The sequence below is a fragment of the Protopterus annectens genome, chromosome 8.part1, assembly GCF_019279795.1.
Source record: "Protopterus annectens isolate FY-2018-M chromosome 8.part1, PAN1.0, whole genome shotgun sequence".
In the NCBI taxonomy this organism is placed as follows: Eukaryota; Metazoa; Chordata; order Ceratodontiformes; family Protopteridae; genus Protopterus; species Protopterus annectens.
This window is the reverse complement of record NC_056742.1, coordinates 357,092,049-357,107,371: the sequence shown is the minus strand read 5'-3', so window position 1 is coordinate 357,107,371 and position 15,323 is coordinate 357,092,049.

Genomic DNA, 15,323 nt, shown 5'->3' with positions numbered 1-15,323 from the left:
ATTCCATCAAAAAAAAAAAGACTGGCACACATGCTTCATGACCCTATATGCTGCTACACACCTTCTTTCTCTTGCATTCAAGATTATGCTGAGCACCCTTGGGGCTCTTGCTTAATACATGAGCGCTACTGTTGCTTTTACTATAGCCACTCCATACTACATGCTCTTCTCCAGTCCTTACTATGACCACAGACAGGATTTTTAATGAGTTGTGCATTCAACACATTTGCCTGGATGCATTCATTGTTAATGATTATTGGGGCACATCAGCATTCACAATAAACAGAGGAGTAGATAGAACTGTGGCCACAAAATTCCTGAATCCCAGAGATAGGGTTCATGGTCTGGAACTCTGAAACTGGTACACAAAGTTTACACTGTAAGCAAATCCTAAAAAACACAAAGAGAACTTTCCCTCTATAATAACTTGCACCAGACTCCCTTACATTTGTGATACATGTTATGTGATACAAGTTATATAGTTTTCCTGATAACGAACAATATTTACAAAATATTTATTTACCCAGACAGGGACACTAATTGAATTCCATTGAACTACAATCTCCTTCTGTTTGTGTAAAACAGAGGCTTAAAACTCGATAACAATATTCCCATATTTCCATAATCTTATATAATTTCCATAAGCAATTCTTGGCTTTTTGGGATACCATAAGAATGAAGTTAACATTTTTCTATTTTCTTTAAAAGTTTCTTTGTTAGGTATTAAAGCTATTAATTGCAATATGTATATGATCTTGGGTAATATAATAATTTTAATAAGTACTGACCTATCCACGAAAGTAAAAAAAAAAAAAAAAAAAAACATTCATTCCATTTTTTAATAGGAAGTTCTTTATTTGTTCAGAATTATTATTAATAATCTTACTCACACCTTCCCAGATTTTATCCCTAAATATCTAAATTCTTTTCCTTCCCAATTGTATTTATATTTAACTTTAAACTTATTATATAGTAATTGATTTAACACTAACATTTCAGTTTTATTATTATTAAATTTCAGCAGCAATACCTATTGAAACTCTTCAATTTCCTCATATATTTCTTCAGGTGAATAATTAAAATTTCCTAAAGTTATTAAAAATATCATCTGCAAAAAGCTGTATTTTAGATTGTCAATCCTTGTTAATTGAGAATCCATCATTTTTTTCATTGCTTCTTATACTATTAGCTAAGGGTGCGATAACTAATGCAAATAGAAGTGGGGACATTGGTTTGTGCCTTTGTTTAATGTGAGTCCGTAAGAACTGTAAGATCCAATTTTAACATATCCTTTGGAGTCTTTATACGGGTTCTTTTAGTAGTCCGATACATGTATTTCTTTCTTTCTTTCTTTCTTTTTCTTTGTTTATTTAGCATTTGTTTACCATGAAAGTCTGACTAGGACAGAGCCTATTTTCAATGGAGGCCTGGGGAGAGACTCCAGATGCATGTCTTTGGAATGTGGGAGGAAATTGGAGTACCTGGAGGAAACACATGCGAATGCAGGGAATATATGCAGGCTCCTCACAGAAGGCACCCCAGCCAAGAATCAAACCGGAGAACTTCTTGCTGTGAGGCAACAAGGTTAACCGTTACACTGCTATGCCACCCAGTTCTTGAAATGCAAACACTTCTAAAGTTTTAAACAAGTAATTCCAATCCTTTCCTTGTTTAAATATAGGTGAGATTACTGAAAATTTCCATGAGGGAGGAATTATTTTGTCACTCTGTATTATCATGAAAACATCACTCAGTAACTCTAAAATATTTAACGGAAGCAGATTGTATAATTCTATCCAGAGATTTATAATTTTCCTCTTTTTTAAAGCTTCTTTAACTTCTATCAAGCTAATAGGCTTATTCAACAGAAATATTTGTTGGTCATTTTCTTTCTTTAAATACTTGTTAATTTTGTAATCATCAGGATCATTAGTTTTATATTTATTAAGATCCTCATGGAATTTTTAAAAATATTTAAGCATTTTCTGTTTGACTGAAACAAACTTATTAGTGTGAAGTTTTCTGATATTGTTGATTTGTGCTTTTTTGTTTAACATCTTACTTCTATTAACTAATCTATGTAGATTTTTGAAGTCATCACATAACTGTGCAATTTTATTTTTTCTAAAGCTATTTCCACTATATGTGTAAAAACATCTTAATATTTTGTCATTCATTTTTTAATGACTCTAGTATTATCTGATTTCTTTGTTTGTTGTTCAAACTCACTTAGTGTATGTCATCTTGAATTTCTAACAACTTTTTATCCCACTTGTTCATTTGATTACTAATCCATCTTCATATTCTATCTTTAATATGTATTTTAAGAAGCCCCATAGTATGACTTTATTAACCTGACCATTATCATTCAAAGATAAAAAAATTCTTGATTTGTTCCTTAAATAACTCTTAAGTTCTTTTAATTTCCTCATATATACTGGGATTCTATAACTAATCTGAAATTTTCTTATATCAATTAATATATTAATAGTTAGTGCATTATAATCAGGTAAAAGACTAAGTAAATATGTACAGGTATAAATCATATAAATTCTAGTTTGCATCCTATGTGCATAATAATAATGAGTAAAGAGCAATGACTTATCCTCTGCTTTTACTATTAAATCAACTAAATTATTATTACTTATCCATCTTAGTGCTTTAGCTGATGTCAGAATTTCTCCTGTTCACTTCTATTTTTATACTAGATATATAATTACCCCCCGCTAAAATTAAACTATCCTTCCAATAACTTTGTAGTATGTTTACATGATCTTTAGCCACTTTTGCACCTCTTCCCAGGATCAAGTAAAAATTAGTGTATAGAGTTTGCCATTATATTTAATTATTACAAATATATACATTTATTTGGCATCATTAATAGCTTCCATGACCTTAGGCATTACAGTAGATTTTCTCCAAAGTATAGCAGTTCCACTCCTTTTTTGTTAAAAGAAGCAGATGATAACATTTTGTAACCTAAGTTATTTAAATATTATATATCTTTATCAAGTAAGTTTCTCACAAGAATGTAATGTCTCCTCTAATTATTTTAGATGTCTCATTAATGATTTCCCTTTGTTGCCATTATTTAATCCATGTATATTATTAGGTAATTGATTAAAACTATCCATACTTTGTATTTAAAAATATTTCTTTTAAAATATAATATGACACATTTATCCACCATATTAATTTAATTTTAAGTAAGACTCAAATGCATTCCTCCAACATTATCTTAAAATTTCACATTTTTTTGAGTTCTTCCTTTCTATAAGCTAAACTAATTAAACTCGTAAATAACAAAAACAAGTCTACAACTGTCACTGTACATATTACTAATAAAACCCAAACTACCATGGTTACTAAAGTTCCTCATTTACCTATCAAATAGAGAAATTGCTATACTATTTTTATACCTACCAATACCTAAACATTCATGAAACTCTAGTCAAAAACTACAGTGAATTACAAATAATTAATATAATACTATATATAAGTTAAAAATAATAACAGACTATTAATTTAGTTATGTATTTTGCCATTTAAATATATTCTCCCCATTACTACATAAATGTTTAGTAATCCTCTTCTAGTAATCACAAATATTAAATAATCCAGCATATAACGAACTATATACATATTTATGTAATAGTAGTATAAATTATCCATTAAACATTCTTAAATTATTTGCTCATTCAATATTATTATAACTAAATCTCTAAATAAATAAGTAGAATAAGGTGGGACCTGAAGTAATAAAGCCATCTGTAACTTTCAGGTGACAGGTAATCTTATCATACTAAACTATTATAGAAAAGAAAAATCAATGCACATATATATCCATCATGCTAAAAGATATACACATAATTTATAAATCTATCAAAAGCTCTGAATTAATTTTAAAAGTACAAGTGTCTATATTTCAAAATTGTGCAACACTCTCAAGGTCCGCGGTGATGGTGCTGCGGTAGCATTGTCACCTCACAGTAAGACGCTGTCTGGTTCGATTCATAGCTAGAGCATCTTCTGCGTGGAGACATGCATGAATGGGCGTACCTTCGTTGAAGGTTGTGCGTCAGGGCTGGTAACTCAGCACGTAAAAATCAACTACCAATCATTAGCGGGCCGGAGTTCCGCTGTGGTGACCCCTAACTGGGAAAAGCCAAAAGGCACAAACAAACTCTCAATATGATAAATATCAAAATATTTAGAAATACTTTAGCTTATTAAACTAATTCATAAAAATGTTGTCCTGTTCGATTCCCAGCTAAAGCGTCTTCTGTGTGGAGACATGCGTGAATGGGCGTACCTTCATTTGAAGGTTGTGCGTCAGGGCTGGCAACTCGGCATGTAAAAGTCTACTACCAATCATTAGCGGACCGGAGTTTCGCTGTGGCGACCCCTAGCCGGGAAAAGCCAAAAGACACAACAACAACTAAGGTCAAAGAGAATGTTTTGTTATTTCTATGGAGTAAAAAAAAATCGCAGTCTATATTCTTTTCAAAAGTTGCAATGTGCTTAATTCAAATCCCTTACTCCCTTCCCTGGTCTGAACATATTGAAAAAATTTACTTTACTTTCTATCAAAAAGGATGTACTGATTCAGCAAAGTAACACTCAAATTTCAGCTCTGATTTATGAAATTAGCTATTTCAGGCAGTGTTAGTGAATCTAATAATATACAATATGCAATGTTTCAAAGTTCACATAACCAAGCTTCAAATTTCATCTTCCAGGATATTTTCAAATATTTTATATTTCGTATTTTATGTGATTTTCTATGTAAATTATATGAGATCCTGTGCATTCACATTTCTGCCATATGCATATGTACACATATGTATATGTACACATCTTTCTTATAATCAGTTTATTTAAATATATTTTTTCTGCTTTATCTGCCCACTAATATTCTACCTTATTCTATATAAACTGTATTTCTAAAATCTTCCATCAAAGAACTACTTAATCATCAGCTCTCTATTAGAGATTGCAGTCTGTGTATATATTTCTTAACTTACTGATACTGCTCTTTTATTAATCATGCATAGTACATATTTCATTCCTTTTGCATTTTATTCATAAGATGTTTACTCTTCTTATTAATTCTAGTATTACAAGCAATCTTGACTATGTATTAAAAAATTCTGCTTGTTTAATTTCAATGTATGTTTTAGCCATTGTGAACTGATGTTCTTTTCTGAGCTTCACATCCTGACATTAGAATTTGATTACAGCACGTGAAAAGGACAACTCACAGTACACATTATTTGCCAACTTCCTCTGTAAATTTCTCATTCTTCTTAATTCGTTTAAACTGTTCTAATCAGTAACAAACATCTAACTTTATTTATTTTCATTAATAGATACAGTTAAGAGTTAATAGCACTACAATATAAGTTATTAACATTCAGCAAAGTGTAAGCAAATTATACGTTAGCAACAACTCAATATAAAACATAACGATGGCCTAGTTTTTCTATTTATAGTAGTTTAAAATATTTAAGTAGCTTAACTTTATTTCTTATAACTTATTTAATTCACTTCTATTTGAACTTAATACTTACCATAGAAATTATATTTATAACTGTTTCTAACAATTTTAGGATAGTTTATGTTATAAACAGTGTTAAGAATGCATTCAGTTTGGACTTATTGTTATTTATCTTTCTCTTGTATCCTGCCATTTGATATACACAATGCTTCTGATGTGTAGTTGGACAGTTTCCTCATGCTTATTTTATTTTTTGTTTTCTTTCTCTTTTCTTTCACTGTTGTAGTGATCTATAGGCTTCCGTCATTTGGTGCTAGGATTTGCATGGTATACATAATTTTGTTTACTGAGGTTGTTGCTGTATTTAAATGTTACAGCATTTTGTTCTGTGGTCTAAATATTTTTATTCTTTAATCAAAGGGGGTGATATATGGGAACTTATTCCCTTGTTTTGACATGTGCCAAAAGTAGACATTTGTTTTAGATGACAATATTTTATGCAGTTAGCGGAACCCTCTGTTTTTTTTTTTTTTTTTGAGAAGGTGTCTATATCATATAATGTTAATAAAATATGTCTTACAGTATGTACACTGTTGATACTGATTGGGCTTGGGACCCTTGATGATATTTGCAAGTATCTGACTAAATGCTGTGATGAACAATGATGGTACAATGACATGCTTATGAATGGCTTTTTTTTAACTTGTCAGTTAATGTTGCATATTGGAAACAATAACTAATTAAATATAAGAAGCTTTTAGCAGTCTTGTGTGCCACTCAGTTTGTGGATTCTTTTTTCATGAGTTTCTTTCTCTTAAAAGTAATTTTTTTGCATGCTTCCCACTGAGATCTCAAATTGACCCAGTACTTACATTTTTGTTGGTCTAAGAAACATCTATAGATGCACATCAGGACATCAAGAACAGGAAGTTCAACGGTCTTACAAGAAGCATGACACCTTTCTTAAAGATACAGCTATAAAAGTTGCTTAAAAGATGCTTGTAATACCTGTAAACTGAGACATAATTAATAGTTAAAGATTTATGACTTTTGAATGCCTTTTTATAAAAAGGGGAAGGGAGAAAAGAAAAGGAGAAGAAAATGGGAAAGAAGGGGAAGGAGAAGAGAGGGAAAAAGGAAAGAAAGAGAGGAAAAATGGAAAAGAAAAGGAAAAAGAGGAAAAAAAAAGAAGCATTGAATAACAGTGATGAGACTTAATATGTTGGCACTTAGGATGATCCTTATGAATATATGAGTATGGATGAGTCATTTGTTTAAAACTTTAAATAAGATCAAATATATAATATGTTCACAGGTGCTTCCATAGATATCAAAATTTGGGTAATTATGAAAGACTGAGATATCTGAACTTGTACAGTGTCTCATGTAGATATTTGAGAGGGCACCTTGTTTGATTCTGTGGAAAATTTGGAGACAGCTACTTCTGGGAGTGTTTAGAGTTGTCAGAGGTGGTAGGGATTCATCAGACAGTATGCATGAAAGATTCTATATGAATCATAAGTGTACTGGTTGGTTCTCTGGGAGTGTGGCTGGCATATGAAATAAATTACCAGGTTGTATTGGGGTGGGCACTCATTCTGACATTTTTGGGAGTGTCATGGACACTTATTGTAGGGATAGCTGTTTTGATGTATCAGTAGGCTTAAGGGGTGTTATTGCCTATGCTCAATTTATTTATATCTATGAATGTATGTATGTATGTGTGTATGTATGTATGTACATATGTTTTAGCAACAGAAGAGGAATGAAAGGAAGAAAATGGAAAAGAGAAAGAAAAAAGACAAAAAGAGAGGTTATTTGATAGTTTGAATTAATATTTGTTAATTTTATACCTTTTCTTTTATTTGTATTTTAAGATAGCAGTATTGAGCTTATATTGCTGCTTGCAATAGAGGTTTGGTGGGTAGTTTGGATGGAATTCCTCTTCAAACTAGGAGCTTTATGTTCCATGATGGGGGATTGTTTTAAAGCATGTTTTTTAAGTGATGTTAGGTATGTATTAAAGTTGGCATGTATGTCATTTGTTATTTTTTACCTATAGCTACCTTGTCATCTTTTTCCATTTACACAGACAATTTAAAACTTTGCTTAAATGGAAATTTACTAGATACAGAATGTTTTAGGAATTTATTTGTGTCTTCTATAATATATCACATCTAAAATGCATCTCATAATGCATAATGGTTGTAAGAGGAGTAGTTTATTTAAATATCGAAAGTTATTCAAAGCTCAGGAAACACAATTAATTCATAAATATATTACTAGACTTAATTCTAAAGATTAGACAGTCTTAATTCCAATTTCAGGAAAAAAGAAGAGTGGTTACAATTCTGTGGAAAAAAATCTATGATAATGCTTAAAATTTTTAGTACCTATAGTGATAGTAAAGGAATGATGTGTTTAGTAGTTTTGGAAATACAAGGAATAGTTTATATTTTAGTTAATGCTTATTGGATTCCAGGAAATGGAGCTAAAGTTACTAAAAATACTTTGATAATATAATTTCAAATTTGAAAACAAGTATTGTCATGGCTGGGGATTTTAACTGTTTATTAAATGAAAAATATTCTAGTGCTTCTATTAAACATATAATATCTGCAACTGCTAAAGCTCTATTAAAATCTGTTGAATTATTTATTCTTAAAGACATTAATGACTTTACAGTATCTGATTCATTATTCTATGCTCACTACCCATATAGGTTTGGTACACAATCTAGAATAGATAGGGTTTTATATCTAATGATAAATTAGGGAAAGTTAAAATGGTCTTCTGCCTCTTGTTAGATCACAATGCTATTGCATATGATATATTTAAATCAAGAAATGCAGTACGATGTAATAGGTTGCCTGCATATATAATAAAATTAAAAGTTTTAAAAATGGTTTATGGATGAAATTTAATAATTTATAGATATAAGTAATAATGAGGGAGTTTCAGAGGTGTTTCTATGAGATTCTTTAAAAGCCTATTTATATGGTAAGGCAATGGATTGTTACATTAACAAAAGAAAGCAACTGGATAAAGAATTATTAGAATTGCAAACATAAATTGATAAACTAAAACCTAACATACAGAAAGGTAACACAGATTTAATCACCAAAATTAAAACATGAATTCAAAATATCTGGAAATTTTACAACATAATGTTTCAATAAATTTTAAAGAAGTAAAAGTTAAAATGCAATCATTCTTCCTAAATCTTTAAAGTCTACATAAATTAGCCCATAGATCAAAAGTTATTATAAAATCTAATCATATTAAAGAACTTTCTGTTCCAAATAGTAAAAAAAAACTACATATATAGAGGAGATTTCGTATACCTTCAAAACTTGTTATGATAAACTTAATAAAACAAACAATAATATATTGTAGAAAGAAGCCGTTAGAACCTTTTAAGAAATAATATTCATAATAAGTTAACAAAGGAACAAATTAAGGAAATAGAAAAACCCATTACTGTGATAGAAATAAAAGAACAAATTGAAAAATTAAAAGTTAATAAAGCATCAGGTAATGATGAAATTATTCCTGAATTGTATAAGTTATTGACAAATAAAGCATTCATTATTTTATTAAGTGTTTTAGATTTAAAAATCTAGCTAATGTTCCACCATCTTGGAAATATATGCTTATTTCTCCTATTTTAAAGCAAGATAAATATCTGTCAATATGTTCTTCATATAGACCAGTATCTGTATTGAATATTGCCTACAAAATGTTTAAGTCCATTTATGCTAATATAATTAAATATCTTCTCCCTGTATTGATTGATGAAAATCAAACAGATTTTATACTGAATAGAAAATCTAATGATAATGTTAAAAGAATAACTACAATAACTGAGTATGCCAACAATATGAGAAAGGAATTATCAACAATTAGTTTGAATATGAATAAAGCATTTGATTCAGTTAACTGGATTTATTTATCTTCTGCATTAGAAACATATACTTTTTCAGACAATTTCAGAAAGCTTATTAGCTATATGTACAAGGATTCTTTTGCATCCATTAAAATACATTAATTTGTCTCTTAATCAATAACTCACCAAAGGTATAAACAAGGTTGGCCATTGTCTCTTTTGCTATTTGCTTTGGTCATTGAACAATTTGCAAATTTACAAGATCAAATTTAGATATAAAGAAATTTCAAATAAATGATAGTTATTTTTTTTAATTAAACTTTCTGCAGATGTTATTTTACTAACAATTAGCAACGGTGAAACATCTTTTGATTCTTTGACTAAATCACTTAACTTATTTGAATTAATATCTGGATTAAGTGTCAACAACAATAAAACAAGTATTTTACTTATTAATCATTTAAATAGTTTTCAAAGAAAGTTTACTAAATTTAATTGGGACAAGAAAGAAATATTAGATATTTGGGGATCATATTGTCTCATAACCTTAATGGTTATTCTCAATTAATTACAATAATATTTAAAAAGTTATTGAATTATTAATAAATAAATAGAATAAAATATTGTTTCATATGGAAGCTGGATTAATATTAATTAATATGATTATCCCACCAAGAATATTTTATATATAATTCTGACATCTTCTCTTTTCCCATCAAAAGAATTTATTACACAGCTTAATAGCCTTCGCTTAAACTTTTTCTGGTTTCCTAATAGACTAAGGCTGGCACTGGAAAATTATGAAAAAATATTGGACAAACAGTGGAACAGGATTTCCTAATGCAGACCTGAATGATTTGTCATGGATTATAAAAATGTAGCATTATGGTTATACCCTAATTATTCAGGCAAATGGAAAGAAATTCATGAGATTATTTGGTTAAAATGAAATAATAATGTAACTAGACATCATACTCAAATATTAAGATATAATTTTAAATGGTTATTAAAGGAAAACTTTACTAGGAATATTAATAAACCATCTGACTCCTATTAAATCAATAATATCTTGATTACATTTTATTTTTAAAAATCCTGAAATAAAGGCATGTTTTTCTGTAATATTTCCAATAGCTTTTATATTATATTGTATCAATACCTTAACATTTTCCAATATGCTAGAATTAAAGAATCAAAATCTGACTTTTTGGCATAAGATGATAAACAGAGGAAAACTACTTACGACAGATTTCATTATGAAAATACAATATACATATGGAACGTGGTGAAGTGTATAAATAAATTGGCCATAGGAGCATCTCTGGTACATGTTAAGCTCTCTACAGGTTCTGAGGGATACAAATGCAGTGGAGTCTGTATTACCTGTATTGAATCCGGGACCAAAACCAATCCATGAGAGTTTGAGTTTGATCCAAATGGCCACGGCTGAAACACATCAGGGCCAACATTAGAATGGAAGAGACTGGCCCTAAGATTGATTCCAAAAATCTAACACAGAGCATCAAAGTTCAGATACTGGCCAACCCTGGTGTCAAGAACATCAATGCAGAAGGCTAAAAAGTCAGTCATAGCAACATCAGCATTAGGTTTGAAGGTCTAAAGGCCAGTTCCATGACAGAGGTCTCAGTCCCAAGCCCTAGTCCCAAAGGTTTCTACCAAAGTCACTAATGTCAGTGGCAAGGTCAAAGTTCAGGGTGCCAACATTGGTAACTGCTATCCTGAGGCCAAGAAAGCAACTGGCATCAGACTCTAACAATGTTGGCCTCACAGGAACTGGAGCCCATATACAGAGTAGATAGGTGATATTAAAAAGGCGTAGTGGATAAACATGGTAAGGAAGAAAAGCTCCAGCCATCACAATGTTAGTGGGGTAAGGTCCTGAAATATCAACATCTGGACCTTGAAGAAAGCTTCCATCATCTTTCTGCATGTATATTTGAACAGGCAGTAAAGCACTATGATGAAACTTGATGAAGTTAGTGAGAGAAGGTCTAAAGGACACCAAAATCTTCCTGTCTTTAAGATTAGACAAGGATGAAACATTATCTTTTGGAAGATGCTTTACATGAGAACTCTCAGACACAATAACAGACAACTTGGTAACATAAAAAGCGGAAGAAACACAATAAATATCTTTTATATCTGCTTCTTTGAATGTGACCTAGACAGGAATCTATAAGTTTGCCCATCTCTCTATATATGACATACTGTATCTTGAGTTCCTTGCACTTATCTTTTTATTTATCTTTTTTCCTAATGTCTGGGATTCTCAGCCATGGGTACAGCCCTCTAGTATGAAGGGGTTGACCTATAGTGACACCTCATGATTGAAATCTCAGTGAGAGCAAGCACAGAGTAATGTGCAAACTGTTGACAACTAGACCTAGTTCATTTGTTCACTTTTGTTTTCTTTCTATAGTCACCAGTTCATCACAGATTTCATTAAAAAGCTCTTCTCCCAAACAGTAAAGACAGATGGAATGTTTGTGTTGGGATGGAATTTCCTTCCCACACTTACACTTCTTAAAGTAAAGAATACATCAGTAAATCAAGAGAAGCAAACACAGACAGTAATAAACCATCACTAACAATAAACTGGTTGCAGAATGAAGGATATAGAAAGAACAACAGTAAACAGTACAGCAACAGTGGTCCCTCTCCACAAAGGTGGTGCCTCAATGGATCCTGGAAACTATCGCCCCATAAGCCTGACTAGCTTGGTCTGCAAATCTATGGAAAGGATCATCATGGACCTCATAAATAAAGATATTGGGGACCTACAGACACTGGATCCTACCCAGTTCGGCTTTGTTAAGGGCAGATCCTGCCTCTTAAACCTGGTCAATTTCTTTGAAACAGTCACCAAGGCCATTGACGAGGGGAAGGTGGTCCACACAGCCTACCTGGACCTCGCAAAAGCCTTCGATACAATACCCCACTCGGGCATTATAGATAAGCTCACCAGCTTAAATATAAACCCCTATGTCACTAGATGGGTTGCAAACTGGCTCAAAGACAGAACCCACATGGTTAGAATTGCTGGAGCCATGTCAGACTCCAAACCAGTTACAAGTGGCATCCCACAAGGCTCAGTCCTGGGACCTCTCTTGTTCGGTATATATTTCTCAGAGGTACAGGCCAACACGGAAGGACTGTGGCTGACCAAGTTCGCAGATGACTGCAAACTGGGCGCCATAATTGACTCTCCAGCCAACACAAGCATCCTCCAAAAGGGCCTCATAGAAACAGACAACTGGTGCCAGAGCCATGGCCTCAAGCTAAACGCCAAAATGTATAGTCATCCCTTTGGCAAAAACAAAGTGCCCACAAATTACCACATAGGTGGTAATCCATTAAGTACAGAAGAAGTAATTAGGGACCTGGGGACCCAAGTTGATAGCAATCTCTCATTTGACAACCATGTGGCCAAAGTGGTTAGAAAAACATTTTATATAGCCCACCTAATCATGAAGGGATTCACATCTAGATCAGGGGAGGTCATCATGCCTCTTTACTCATCCCTCATCAGGCCCATAATTGAGTACAATGCCCCTTTTGGGATGTACCTTACCAGACACCTGCAGCAACTGGAAAGATCCCAAAAGTACCTCACCAAGAGGATCAAAGGGCTCAAACAGATGCCATATGCTGCCCGGTTAAAGAAACTCCAGCTCTACTCAGTGGCATACCACCTGCTCAGAGGCGATCTGTGCCTGACGTATAAAGCCATGTCCAACCCGGAATTAATGGAAATGCTGCACCCATGGCTGGCCTTAGGCATAAGTCGAAGAGGACCTTAAAAAGGAGATTTTTACCCTTGAAAGTATTCTACTTAACATGCCTGTGTTTACTGCCATGTCGGATGACTATCAGCGTATGATGGAAAGAATACACACACTTGATGGAAGGATGGAAGCGACCAAGAAGCGAAAGCTGTGGCGCGATATAAACGATTTTAATAAGGGTAATATCTTCTCTTGGCCTAAGGAGAACGTTGTTATTAAAACTAATGTCCAACCTAAGACACTGAATAAAAATACCCTTGATACTTTAGATGATTTTCATCAAATTGCACCTAATGCAGCTGGCTCGTCTGCCTCACTCGTAGAAGAATGCCCCCTGTCCCTGGAAGCTAATAGTTTGGTCCAGACGTCGTTACGTCAAGTAAATATGGAAACCAGTACTGAGGGAAGAAGTGCTACGTCGCAATCGATTGATGGCGTTCAGAACGCGTCTATGAAAAAAACACAGCAGTCAACACTTAACTTTACGAACTTTTCTAATAAGCGCTTTCAGTTAGAGCGCCCAGAGACAGTTAAGGAACGTATATTTCAGCACAGAGGTTCCCCGGTGCTGCAGTCAGGTATGTCTAATAAAAGAAAAAGTGAGAGCCCTTTAGGACTGGGGAAACAGAGCCGCAAGTTATCAGAGGCACGTTGAATCTATCAGCGATAGAGTTAGATGACACTCATTATTCATTGTTTTCAAAGGGCCTGAATTTCATCCCTTGCTGTGAAGAAAATTTAGTATCAGCATTAACTGATTTAAAAATCTTCTCCAGACTTTTAAATTTAAAACTGCTATTTGGTGGTTCTGAAGCTACTGGGGTAACAAACGGCGTGACGCTTGTACCCACCAGTACTCCAGTGGTTAAAGCATTTCATGATATTTGTGAAATTCATATCAGGCAGTTATTTAATCCATCTACCAGAAAGAAAAAAAGATTTAATTTAAATTATGGTGAATTTAAGGCTTTGAAGAGCTTACAGTCCTGTAAAGATATAATTATAAAACAGGCTGATAAAGGAGGTGCTGTGGTTCTTATGAACCGAGTTGATTATATGGATTCTATGTTTAAGTTACTACAAGACACTAAAGCTTCTAAATGCATTACCAGTTTGGATGTGAAAAAGTGTTGCATATGTAAACATGGTTGTGTATGATTTGCAATTGAGTGGTGATATAGATCTTGAGTTATTTAATTATCTCACTGTTACTTGTCCAGTTATACCACATCTCTATGGTCTCCCCAAAATTCATAAATCTAAGCTAGATCCACCTATGAGACCTATTGTCTCTGGTGCGGGTTAGTTACAGAACCCATCTCGATTTATCTACATGGGCAACTGCTTCCATACCTGGCTAAATGTGATTCTATCATTAAAGATAGCTTTGATTTATTACAGAAATTAAGGGGATGGATGGATAAAGAAAAAGCTTCTTTAGTTAACAATAAGTATCTTTTAGTTTCTTTGGACATTGTATCACTCTTCACCGTTATTCCTAATGATATAGGCCTGGAGCTTTTAAGAGAATTGTTGTGGACACATACATGTGATAATCCCAACAAAGTTGAAATTATCTGCAGCCTTATGGATGTTACATTGAAAAACAACATCTTCCTTCTTAATGGCTCCACATATTTACAACTTACAGGGGTGGCTATGGGTACCTCTGTAGCCAATACTTATGCCAACCTGATACTCTATCAGTGGGAAAGAACGCATTTGTTTGGTGATGGGAACCCATTTAAAAGTAATATCACATTTTTCAACGCTTTGTAGATGACTGCCTCCTACTTTGGAAAGGTAGCCATGAGGATCTTGAAAAATTTCTGGAATATCTAAACTCTGCATCTACTTTTCTAAAGTTTAAGATGACAGTATCTGAAACTTCTATTACATTTTTGGATTTGAAGTTAGATCTTGCTGGAGATACACTACAAACTAGTATCTTTAGGAAAGAAGTTTGTTCAGGTAGATACACTTATGCCACAAGCATGCATGCACCTCACATATTTAGAAGTACTGTTAAATCTCAATTCTGCAGACTCAGTAGGCTTAATACCGATGATGACTGCTTTGAAGTACAATTAAATGAGATGGTTAATGATTTCTTGCTTAGTGGGTATGATAGATC